General features: G+C 44.9%; 1 pseudogene; it reads left to right on the plus strand.

Moving 5' to 3' along the window:
• The first annotated feature begins 9,532 nt into the window (after positions 1-9,532).
• LOC110302473 (V-type proton ATPase subunit G 1 pseudogene) lies at positions 9,533-10,066 on the plus strand (annotated as a pseudogene).
• Positions 10,067-13,033: the final 2,967 nt, after the last annotated feature.

Raw genomic sequence — 13,033 nt, forward strand, 5'->3', positions numbered from 1 at the left:
TAAGAACTGATTGGCATTGGTCCCAGCATTAGGAAATTACTTGCTCAGTCAGGCCCGGAGAGGAAAACCTGCGATAAGAGTCTGGGAACAGTTAGAGCTTAGGTTTCTGAATGAGAAATACGTGGATACAGTCGGGCACGGTCATTCAAATGGGGAGAAGAGGGAAGTATCAGGGCTGGGAATCCACAGCCCGAATAACAGGAACCCTGTAATTCTACCATAGTAAGCAATGGAGAGGAATTCTGGGTACATTACCTGTTCCAGAAAATTCTGGTTGGTTAAAATCCTTTTCATGGTTGGCTAGGAAATTATTAAAAAGAACAAGCATTAGTTTTTTTTTTTAATTCTATTTTTTTAACTAAAAAATTCAAGTGTTTGAAGAGGTGTTTGAAAGAATTCTTCAGATCTTCTTTAGATCTTTTGAGTTTTATCTTCCTTAAGGACACTCCAATGAAAACTATGGACTAATTCTCAAAGAAAATAGACACAAACACACAAACCTGCCATCTCACCTACAACTGCAGCATGAGAACATTCTTGTCGCCTATCTCTGGGAGTCCCTAGGTACCTAAAAAAATATTAGGTTGATCCTTCAGTTTGTAATTTCTGCAGCTAACACAGAGAAGGGAGAGCAAAGACCTCAGAGAAGATTGAGCTACCCTGAGCAATGCCTGGGGAAGTTGGTAAAACTTGGTCAACAACAGACAAAAGCAAGGTCAGAAAGCTAGAAGTCTAGCAAAGCAGTAAAATGTAGGAAGAAACCAGGTCACTTTCGAACTCGGAGGTCGCTTGCAGACTGGCAGTGTGGGTTTGGGCTTAACTTCTGTGTTGGGTAGTTTTTGTCAAATCGACATGAGTTAGAGTCTTGCGGGGGGGTAGGGGGGGGAGGAAACCTCAGTTACAGAACTGCCTCCATCAAATAGTCCTGTTGGAACCCCTGTGGGGCCACATTCTTGATTAATGATGGATGTGCAAAGGCCCAGCTCTCTGTGGGCAGTGCCGCTCCTGGGGAGGTCTCCTGGGTTCTATAAAAAAAGCAAAGCTGGTAAACAGCTTTCCTCCATGGGTTCTGCTTGTACTCCTGTTTGAGTTCCTGTGGCGACTTCCCTCAATGATGACCAGTGATTGAGATGTGTAAGATAAATAAACTCTCTCCTGCCCAGGTTGCTTTTGGTTATGGTGCTTATAAACAGCAACAGAAAGCCCATGAGAACAAACACTTACTGTGGTGCTCAGAGCCCAGAGGTCTTCTCACACTCATATACTCCCCATAGCTGGTATGGATGAGCAGACGGCAACATAGATCCATGTGGATGGTGGATCTGGGTGGATGGAGAGCCAAGATCTGTCATTATTAGTTGGGGAGCCTTAAACAAGTCACTAGGTTCTCTAGCTTTGTTATCTCTAAGAGAGGTACAGATATATGTACCTAAAGACTTTTGCAAATATAAATGAAATAGAGAATATAAATGACAAAGAATATAAATGTCAGAGAGAGCTCTATATATTTAATTTTATTTTGACATAGGACTCCAGTTCAACTTCAGCAGAGGTGACATCTTGAGGGCAAGTGGCAATTGGTTCTATGAGGAGCCTAATACAGAAATAAGTATCAAAGAGCTATTAAACTCTGTCTAATTTTATTTTTAGAAAACGCTATTTAGTATTTCACTATGATATGCTCATCCTGCTCTTAAATGTGGATTTATATTAGAATGTTTAGAAAGTCTTTTGATAGGTAATGAGTTAAGAGTGTGTGTGTGTGTGTGTGTATGAGTGTGTGTGTGTTTGTGTGACTCTTCAGATGTTAGGTTAGCAAGATGAGTTAGTTGGGAAATTAGTGTTTTCTGAGATGCCACACATCCCAGTGATTAGGGGCATGCCTACATAAGTCATCTAAGTTTGATAGGCTTCATTTTATTCACATAAGAGATAGTTCTCTTCTTAGATCTTAACATTCTAGGATCCCAGTGCTCTATTGGAGCCGATGTAAGGCAAAGGTGTTTGTGATCTCTAGCCTTTGTTCACACGGCACTGGGAAAAATATAAAAATTTAAAATGTTTACATCTTAATGATGGATTTTCTTGTAGAGGCAGGTTAAGGTTTTGTATTTTCCAAAGTACATTATGTAAGAAAAACTTTCAAGCTATTCATTTTATTTTTTTAATTATGTTTATCCTTCAGTAATTTCATATGTGCATATGTGCATATATTGTGCTTAGATCATATTCCCCCTTCTGTTTCCCACTTCATTCTTGATAACCACTTTTTAATGTCCTTCCAACTTCATGTCTGCCTTTCCTTCTTATTTATTTATTTATTTATTTATTTATTTATTTATTCTCACTGAATCCAGTTAGTGCTGTCAATGTGCACATGGGTATAGGAGCATTCATTAGAACATAAGCCCCCTACTATCTACAGATCATATCACCACTATATCACCGAAGAAAACTGACTGTCCTCATCCCAGGAGCCATTAGCTTTCTATAGCCTCTTGTTGCCCGCGCTTTTGTGTGTCCCCCTGGTAAGAACACGCTCAGGGCAACAAGAATCTTCTGCAGTACAAACTTTATTGCTTACCCCATCAGGAGCCAGTGGAGAAAGGAGCCAGAGAGAGAGCCCGAGATGGTGGAGCCCCCTCCCTTTTATGGAGGACTGTCCTCCGCCTCGGAGTGTCACTCCCTGATTGGCTGCAGCCCCTCAGCCAGAGTTGTCATCACGGGAAAGGCAGAGCACATGGGGTGGGAAACTACCCCAGCGCATGTGCAGATGGTTTGTTTACTACTTAGAACACAGGTGTCAGTGCCATCTTATAATGGCGAATGTGAGGACGGCTCCTTACATCTCCCCCTTTTCTTTTATTTAAGAGCAATAGGCCACCCATAATAATGAGAGTGGAGATAGAGGTCAAATCCCCAGTGTGCAGGTAAAGGAGCCGTACACAAAACCTCCTCCCAGGCTCATCACCCGGAGGGGTCCTGGTCTGGTCCCGTGTCGTTTTTCCTGGGGGAAGGACACTTGGACACTCAACCTTCTTGAAAGATGACATGTCTCCCTAGAATAGGCTCATAAATGCCACAGAGCCCTTCTACTGCAGTGCTTAGCCGTGCAACTCTCTCGGGCTGCTGAAGCACACTCACTCTATCCCGTGCAATGAGACTAGCCTCGTGGGGTGCAAGAGCTGAGTGGCCAGCGACCTATTGATTAAGCATAGATAACCATATATCAGGGGAAGCACCATGTTCTAGTGCTGCAAGCGCCTGGGAAATAACCACCATGTCTCTCCTAATTTGGGCCTTAAGCTTACAGACCAATCAAAGAAGCAACACTAATCCACAGCAAAGAACAGCTCCAAATAATTCCACCCCCACCCATTCTTTAAAGAAGGAAAATGTTGAAAAGATAGTCCTTAGGTCAGGGACAGGTCCAAGTGCATGGGGCAAGTCTCAATTTTCAAAGGGTCTGTTCAAATTTAGCCGTCCAATTCTGTATCTCCCAACGCTGCTTTCCCTTTGTTGTCGTTGCACTGGACATCACCAAGACGAGGGACATCAGTATTCCCTTGGTCAGTCTGGATTTTTCGGGTGAGTCTTTCTGGTATCCAGAATGGGTTGTCTTCATTCTGTGGAAAAACACAAACAGCTCCCCTGGATCTTATCAAAATAGGATCCGGGCCTTTCCATTTGTTATTTAAAACATCTTTCCATTTAACCATCTCTTTGGGCCTATCTGGCTCTGAACAATGTCGTTCAGCCGCGGTATGGCCATGAGAATCAAGATTTAAAAAATTGAGTGTAAAGAGTGCTGTGGACACAGACACTCTTGGTACTCGGGGTAGAGCCTCCTCGACTCCCCCTTTCTGTTTTATTAGATAGGATTTGAGGGTGCGGTGCGCCCGCTCAATAATACCCTGTCCTTGGGGGTTGTATGGAAGTCCAGTCAGGTGGGTTACGTCCATCTGACGGCAGAACTGTTGGAATTTTTGAGATGTATAAGCTGGTCCATTATCAGTCTTAAGGAGTTTGGGTTTTCCCCAAGCACTCCATGCCTCAAGACAATGTTGAATCACATGTGAGGCCTTTTCTCCGGTTAAAGGAGAGGCAAACATGATGCCAGAGCATGTGTCAATGGACACATGGAGATATTGAAGTTTTCCAAAGGAAGAAACATGTGTAACATCCATTTGCCAGACCTGTAGAGGTCGAATACCGCGTGGGTTAATTCCCACATGAGGAACTGGCAAGAACTCACAGCAGCTTTGACATTGAGTAACAATGTCACGGGCTTCTTTTCTCGTCAAGGAGAAACGGCGGCGTAATGTTTCAGCCGTCACATGAAAATTGTTATGAAAATTTCTTGCAGCCTCTATCGGGGATGTTAGGGCAGCAGCCACCACTTTAGTGGCTTTATCTGCCAGATCATTCCCCAGAGCCATGGGGCCAGGTAGGCCTGAATGGGCTCTAACATGAGTAATATAAACAGGAAATCTTCTAGATAACAAAACTAATTGTATCTGCTGAAAAATATTGGCAACTTTACTGGAAGGCTTAATCACTCCAGCCACTTCTAAAAGATTTACAGCATTAACCATATAACAGGAATCTGACACAATATTAAGGGGTTCTAAAAAGGTTTTTAAAACTTCTAAAACCACTAAACACTCTACCACTTGAGGTGAATTTTCATTATATTGTTTGGATACTACTTTACCATTAGCCACATAGGCACCTATGCCAGTTTTTGATCCATCAGTATATACCACAACCCCATTTTTAAGTGGGTTTCTTACTGTTATTTGTGGAAACACAACAGATTGATTTTGGGCGAACTGTAAAATTGGATGTTTTGGATAATGGTTATCTATTTGTCCTGAAAAGGAGGTAACTAAAACTGCCCAATCATTAGATGTGGCTGCCAAGGTCTGAACCTGTGCAGCGGTATAAGGTACAATTAAAAGATAAGGATTTCGTCCAAAATGGGTAATCGCTGCTTTTAGGCCTTTAAGGGCGAGCTGTGCAATTGCATCAGGATACCAATTTATTATTTTAGCTGGAGATACATTTGGATGGATCCACAACAATGGCCCATTCTGCCACAAAACTGCGGTTGGCAATTGTGCTGTCTTAAAGACACATAAACTAAAAGGCTGCGAATCCTCAATACGTTGTAATTGTGCATTCTGTAATGCATCTTCCACCTTTTGTAAGGCCTGGCTAGCAGCTAGAGTAAGAGCCCTAGGGGAGGAGATATGAGAATCTCCTTCTAAAATATCAAACAAAGGCCTTAACTCAGCGGAAGGAATCTTCAAAAAAGGTCTGAGCCAGTTAATATCCCCTAACAGCTTCTGAAAGTCATTTAAGGTATGGAGGTGATCTCTTCTTATCTCTACCTTTTGGGGCACAATTTTATTTGGGGACACCACAGAGCCCAAAAATTGTCCTGTATCAGAAATTTGGACCTTTTCTGTGGCTATCTGTAAACCCCACTGACTTAAAGTCTTAAGTAGAAAAGGATATGCCTTTTGTAGTATGGTAAGGTTTTTATGGCATAGAAGGATGTCATCCATGTAAAGAAGCAAAATTAAAGAGGGGAATTGTTCCCTCACTGGCAAAAGAGCTTCCTGCACATAAAGTTGGCACATTGTAGGACTATTGGACATTCCCTGTGGTAAGACCTTCCATTGATACCTCTTATCAGGTTCCATGTGATTAATAGAGGGGATGGTAAAGGCAAATCTGGGCCTATCCCTTGGACACAAAGGTATAGAAAAGAAACAATCTTTAATATCTATAATAATTAAATTCCAGCCACGTGGTAAGGCGGAAAGTACAGGGAGACCTCTCTGTACGGGGCCAAATAAGTTCATTTGCTCATTAATGGCTCTGAGGTCATGGAGCAGTCTCCACTTTCCTGACTTTTTCTTAATTACAAAAATTGGAGTATTCCAAGGTGAGGTAGATGGTTCAATATGGCCCAGTTCTAATTGTTCATTTACCAGTTGAGTCACAGCTTCCAGTTTTTCAGAGGATAGGGGCCACTGAGGAACCCATATTGGATCCCCTGCTTTCCATGGTATGGGTCGTGCTGCCCCAATGGCTCCTAGAAAAAACCCAGACCCTGTCTATCTTGGTTTCCAGTGGGTGAGATGGGCTCTGTCCTTCCTTGCTCTTGACGTCCTAACCCTTTTCCCTCTTTATAACCCATCTTTGCCATGATATTTCTTACTTTAACCGAACACCCTCCCGACGGGGCATTCTCATTGGACAAAACAAGGCCCAAATGCTGCATAATATCCCTCCCCCAGAGGTTAACCGGGAGTGGGAGCACATAAGGTATGAATTTCCCTCGCTGCCCCTCGGAGGATTCCCATGTCAAGGCAACAGAGCTTATAGTGGGACATGATTGATATCCTAGGCCCTGTAATGAATGAAATGACTCTGTGGTGGGCCATGCTTTGGGCCACCAATGTGTAGAGATTATACTTTTATCTGCTCCGGTATCAAGGATGCCTTCAAACTCTTTTCCGCTGATCTTAAGGCGGAGCTTAGGTCTATCATTCAAAGATACAACCAAATAGGCAGAATCATTTCCAGGGGAGCCCATTTTCTTTGTCTCAGGTCCTGCAGATTTCTCCCTGGTATTATCAGGGAGGAGCAGCAGCTGAGCTATCCTATCTCCTTTACTAATAGAAAAAACGCCCTTAGGGCTTGAACACAGGACCTGTATTTCAGGGGAATGTTGACAATCCATAACTCCAGGGTGGACTACTAAGCCCTGCAAGGTGAGTGAACCCCGGCCGAGAATAAGGCCCATGGTTCCAGGGGGCAAAGATGGTATAGGCTCCACCGGCACCGGCTGAATACTCATTTGAGGCATCAGTAGGAAATCGGAGGTGGCGCGCAGGTCCACCCTTGTGGGTCTTCCTGGGTCGCCTCTCTGACTGCTTCCTGGGTCCTGACAAACCGGTTCCCATATCTTTGAGGGCCCTGGGACCGAGGGCCCGATAGCCCGTTTTTTGACACATCAGCTGATTGGCTATCAGGTGGGGGAAGGAGTCTGCCCTTTATATCCCTCACAGAGCAACACTGGTCGGCTCTATGATAGCCCTTGCCACACTTAGAGCAAAGAGTGAGGGTCCCCCCCTTTTTGTCTGGAGCTCTACAATCTTTCTTAAAATGCCCAGGCCTCCCACAGTTAAAACATGTCCTCCAATCATTTCTGCCTATGAAGCGTTTTTGGGATTGGAGGATGGCAGCCGCTAAGCCTGCATTGGTGAGAGGTCCCCCGAGCTCTCGACAAACCCTGAGCCAATCCTGTAAGCCTTTATTCTTTCTTGGGGCTATGGCCGTTCGACACTCCTGTGTGGCTTGCTCATAAATGAGCTGTTCTATCAGAGGTGCGGCTTGCTCTGAATCTCCAAAAATACGCTCTGCTGCCTCTGTCATTCTGGCCACAAAGTCTGAGAAGGACTCCTGGGGTCCCTGGATGATCTTGGTTAATTGTCCAGTGGCTTCACCTGTTCGGGAGAGCGCCTTCCAGGCCTTAATAGCCGCGGAGGAAATTTGGGCATAAGCTCCCCAGTGATAATTTGTTTGATCAGCGGTATAAGCTCCCTGACCCGTTAACAGGTCAAAGGTCCAATCTCTCTGCTCTGGAGTCAAAGCGGCAGCATTTGCTCGGGCCTGAGTTTGTGCAGCCTCTTGCCATAGTGCTCTCCATTCCATATATTTGCCCATACTGGGGAGAGCGGCTTTTGCAATCATTTGCCAGTCGGCAGGAGTTAGTGCCATGCCAGCAAGCCTGTCTAACTGCACCAAGGTAAAATTAGCATTGGTTCCATATTTGCGGACCGATTCAGCAAGCTCTTTAATCTGTGTATAATCTACCGGAGCGTGAACACGCCCACCCTCGGCTCCTTCAAAGACCGGAAATGCCTGTTGCATCTTCCTTTGTTCCTCTCTTGGAATGAACGAGTCTGCGCACTGCCTCTCTGCGCAGGGCTGACGCACTACGCAGGGCGGGGGCTCCGCATAGGGCGGAGGTGCACTATGACCCTGAAGCTGACTGCCCTGGGGCCAAGCAGCAAGCTGGCCTTTGCCAGTCGCTTTTGGCTTTTTTCTTGACCTATAAGCTCGCATTTCTCTCTCATAACAAGCTGCTTCCTCCTCCAAGTCTGTTTCCTCAGAAGGGCTAATTTCTTCATCTGATTCACAGCTATTAAGAACTGGCTCCTTAAACTCATCTCTTTTCTCCTCTTTCCTTCCAATCTCTCCCCAGGTATTCTTCCCTGACATTAACTTTTCCTCGGGTTCAAGACCCGTGGAAAGGCCTGTATACTTATTTGGCGCACCATGTTTCCTCTTTTTTTCTGCTCTCTCTCCCTGCTTTACTTCTGATAGACTGTCTTGAATTTCGTTCAGAATTCTCCACCCCATCTTAACTACTTGTTGACATATGAAAAGAAACAAAAAGGCTTTTAACACTAGAGAAAGTTCAAGACCAGACATACCTTGTAAAGCTGTAACACGCCGTCCCACAGCTGAAGAGTTCTGAATCTACACCGGGTCCTTCTCAACAGTCTGTTTCCGGGAAAACTTCATTAACCACAGTTCCCCAGCTGATGAGTTCTGAACCTACACCGGGTCCTTCTCAACAGTCTGTTTCCGGGAACACTTCATTAACCGCTCCTTCTCCGTGATGCAGTAGCTCGCGGGTTCCGGCACCATTTGTTGCCCGCGCTTTTGTGTGTCCCCCTGGTAAGAACACGCTCAGGGCAACAAGAATCTTCTGCAGTACAAACTTTATTGCTTACCCCATCAGGAGCCAGTGGAGAAAGGAGCCAGAGAGAGAGCCCGAGATGGTGGAGCCCCCTCCCTTTTATGGAGGACTGTCCTCCGCCTCGGAGTGTCACTCCCTGATTGGCTGCAGCCCCTCAGCCAGAGTTGTCATCACGGGAAAGGCAGAGCACATGGGGTGGGAAACTACCCCAGCGCATGTGCAGATGGTTTGTTTACTACTTAGAACACAGGTGTCAGTGCCATCTTATAATGGCGAATGTGAGGACGGCTCCTTACAGCCTCTGAGCTAGGAGTAGCATTCATAAGTCTCTTCCCTCTCTATGCTGCCTTTTACCCAATATGATTTTTCTATTTCTCTAAATTTCTAAATTCAGTTACTACTGTGTAAAATCTCTTTATCTCATCCTCCCTATAAAACCCCACCAACTGTGACTTCTCTAACTTCTTCAGATCTAGCTCCTGCAACATGGTCTTGCTTAAGGGAAAATATTTTGCTTAAGTCAAAAAACATCCCCCTAGAGTGGAAAGAGAAAAGAGGAAGGGGGCATGGAGAGGGAGAAAGGGATCAAGAACATGGAAGGGCGTGCGTGTGTGTGTGTGTGTGTGTGTGTGTGTGTGTGTATTGGGTGGGTAGATCAAGTACTGTGCATAGATATACAGCAATGTTCCACTGAAACTCAGCACATTGTACAGTTAGTATGTACTATTAAGAAAAAACAGCATGCTGGGTGGTGGGTCAGGTGACCCGAGGGGCTTCGGAGTGTGTTTGAGCAGTTGACTTAGGCCGTTTGCTCGGCCCAAAGTCCCCTCAGCAATGGCGAGTCAGTCGCAGGGCATCCAGCAGCTACTGCAGGCTGAGAAGGTGTCCGAGGCCCGCAAGCGAAAGAACCGGAGGCTGAAGCAGGCCAAAGAAGAAGCGCAGGCTGAAATTGAACAGTACCGCCTGCAGAGGGAGAAGGAGTTCAAGGCCAAGGAAGCTGCGGCACTGGGCTCCCATGGCAGCTGCAGCAGTGAGGTGGAAAAGGAGACCCAGGAGAAGATGACCGTCCTCCAGAACTACTTCGAGCAGAACAGGGATGAAGTCCTGGATGACCTCTTGGCCTTTGTGTGTGACATCCGGCCGGAAATCCATGAAAATTACCGCATAAATGGATAGGAGGTGGAAGCGCCTGCTCTGTGGGTTGGCATGAAATCTGCCCCCATAGAATAGGAAACCTCCACAGAGCTGGAGTTCTGTTCTGGAAGGCATTAAATTATTTCTCTATGCTGTTGTAGGACCCTTCACTTTTTGAGAGTATCAAATCTAGCTTTTTGTACAGACTTATTATGTACCTGAAGTTTCATCTTCTTATCTTGTATGTCTTTAAGGAGTATATGTCACCTGTTTTCCTGTGTCTTCATGCAAGTAATGGATATCAATGTTGACTTTTTTTTTTAATTAGTCTAGTAGAAAAAATTCTTTGAAGGAAGAAAGGGAGTAAACTGTTCCCTTCTACTTTCTTACAGGTCAGGGGCGTTATCTATGAAAAAGTAGACAGTAGCTATTAGTAACTCCTATGAAGAAGCAGCCAGCCTTAGAGTACTCTATCCTGGATAATTTAGGACAGTCAATACGATATGCTTGTTCCGGCTGTTGTTAGTGTAACCTAACCCAAATCACTAGATGCTAGGACTTAACTTGTTACATGTTTATGGTGTGCTTATAATCATTTAAAAGTAAAAATTTGTCTTGCTCTTCAAAAAAAAAGAAAAAAACAAAAAAGAAAAAACAGCATATATAGAAAAGACCTGACAAAGGCTTTTGTTAAGATTGAACATTGCTTGGTAAGGATGTTTATCCTTGTTCCCAGGGACTATAGGAGACCCTATGGCCGCCCTTGGCCTAAACCATTTGGGATGAGGTCACCACGGTGCTTAAATGAGCCTATGATGCTCAGAAGGCCTTTCATTCCAGCCTGGTCCTTTCTGTGGTTCCTCTCTCCCAACCCCATTCAATGGGCATAACAATATCATAGCAAAATCTTCCCAGAGCACATAAAGGACCTTGCTCAGCTTCTGTTCACATCCTGCTCTGCCTCCTCCCTAGACCTGAGCTCTGCATGGCCTGAGCTGACCTTATAGCTCTGTCCCACTTTGCCTGCCCCAAGGCAATAGCCTCTGAGACTGGTTTAAGAGCTTCCAGAAGCAAAACTTGATGAAGCTCCAGGAGAGAGCCAAGTTCATGGACAAATAGAGAGTGAAGCTTGTGAAGAAACGGGCCTTCTGTGAGAGCCAATCACAGCAGCATGAATGCTGGGCCACAACCCTCAGTAAAGTACCTCTTACAGCCAAGTCAAATAAAATGTTTAAAAATCATGTCCTAGCATTTTCTTATATGAGTCTTTAACCTAGTTTGATAATTTTCAAATCGGAAATGTTTCTCACAGACTTTTATATGTATTTATTTACTTAATGCTTTTCCCCTAGCTGGTGGTGTTATGGGATGGTGTAAGGCTTTGGGATGGTGTAGGATGGTATGGAATGGTGTAGGTATGGCACCTAGCTGGTGGAAGTATGTCTGTAGAGGGAGGCCTTTGAAGATTATGCCCAGCTCCTGGTTGGTGGAGGGCTTCTCTGCCCTATTGTGTATTGTCAGTAATCTGAACAATCCCTACCACAGGCTCCTACACTGTGAATCGATCTGTAGCACCTGAATTGCCACTCCATCAGGATCTGAACCCTCAGGCACCACAAGGGAAAACAAATAATTCCTTTCAGAGGTTGGTTCTGTCAAAGCCTCCGGATGACAGCGACCCAGGAATAATACACTGAAGAATCTCTAATGGCTTACATCATTGGTGGACATTTAAAAAATGAATTAGAGGCTGATGAGATGACAGCTAAAGGTGCTTGTTGCCAGTCCTGATGACCTGAGATCAATGCCCAGGACCCACAGGGTAGAAGGGAAGAACCAGCCCCTGCACGTTGTAGTCTGATCCCACGTGTGTATGTTGTGGTATGCACTTAAATAAATACATGTAGTAAAACTTTTCTTTAAAGGTGACTTAATTAAAATGAAAAAAATACCCCCCCCCAAGGAAAGATGACCTGGCATGATATGCCAACATCTTTGGAGACAGGTTCCTGTGTCATGTTGCTATCCTACTATTCTTTGATTCTGTGATGGGGGTGAGAAAGTTCAGTGCAGACGGTGAATTCTGAAACTTGAGACCAGACTGCTGAGGGCGGTGAGAAAAAGCTAAGTTGGAGGTAAAGCATGAAAAAGAACCAGTGATTAACCAGTAGAGGAAATAAGGCAGGAGTTAACCCAATATATTTAGATCATGGTGTAGACTTTTATGAACCTCAGCAAGCTCCATGTGAGGTGCTAAATAGATATGGATGTTATGGTGAGGGTAACTATGTTCTGTGAGAAACAAAGACCCTGTTCACTGTAAAGACCCAAATCTTGTTTCATCTCACTGCCTGGAAAAGCAGGCTTCTAACTACATCCCAAGTGATAAAGACAACACAACAGCTAAGAAAGACAATGGTCTGGTTGTTCTAGGAATGAGGGAAGAGACACGTGAGAAAGACCTTTAAGTTGGGAGTGCTCTAAGGCTCAGGCGGGGGGAGAGACCACAGGCTTCTAAACAGTTCTTGGAAGAGCTGAATTGCAGCTGATAACAGAATGTTAACAGGTGAGGATACTCTAACTCTCCCAGGGCTCCCAAAAATCTAGGTGTTCTTGGGAATCTTGTCTACTCTAGGTGCCTCCAGACACAATGGATGACTGGAAAGCCTGGCTCCAAGAGAGGTTGACGAATCTCAGGAAGAGGAGCAAAGCTTTTACTTCTGCTCCTGGCTCTGCATTTTGCTCGAGGCTAAGGTGCCTTTGCAGTAAGTTTCCCAGGCATTGTCTTCCCACTCTTCTCAACTCCTCATGCTCTTTTTTGATCACACCCTGGTGAGCCGTGGTTTGCATGTGCTTACTTCAAACCCTTGTGTGAATGTAGTTTTGTGGCTTGGAGGAGAGAATCGGATGGCTCAAGTACAGTCACGCCAGGATGCTGTTACTCACTCCTGGGAACTGGAAGACATTCAAGAGCTGGAGCATTTGTTGAGACAAGATGCTGACAGGCTACTTTCTACTCTGAAAAAATCAAGTCTCTTCTTGGTATGCAGGAAATGATAACTAGGTCACAAGGAAGGCAGGACCAAGATCCTCAGTCACAGCTGCAAGGGCTGATGT

This window comes from Mus caroli, unplaced genomic scaffold (genome assembly GCF_978045245.1).
Source record: "Mus caroli unplaced genomic scaffold, Mus_caroli_1 scaffold_1, whole genome shotgun sequence".
Classification (NCBI taxonomy): Eukaryota; Metazoa; Chordata; class Mammalia; order Rodentia; family Muridae; genus Mus; species Mus caroli.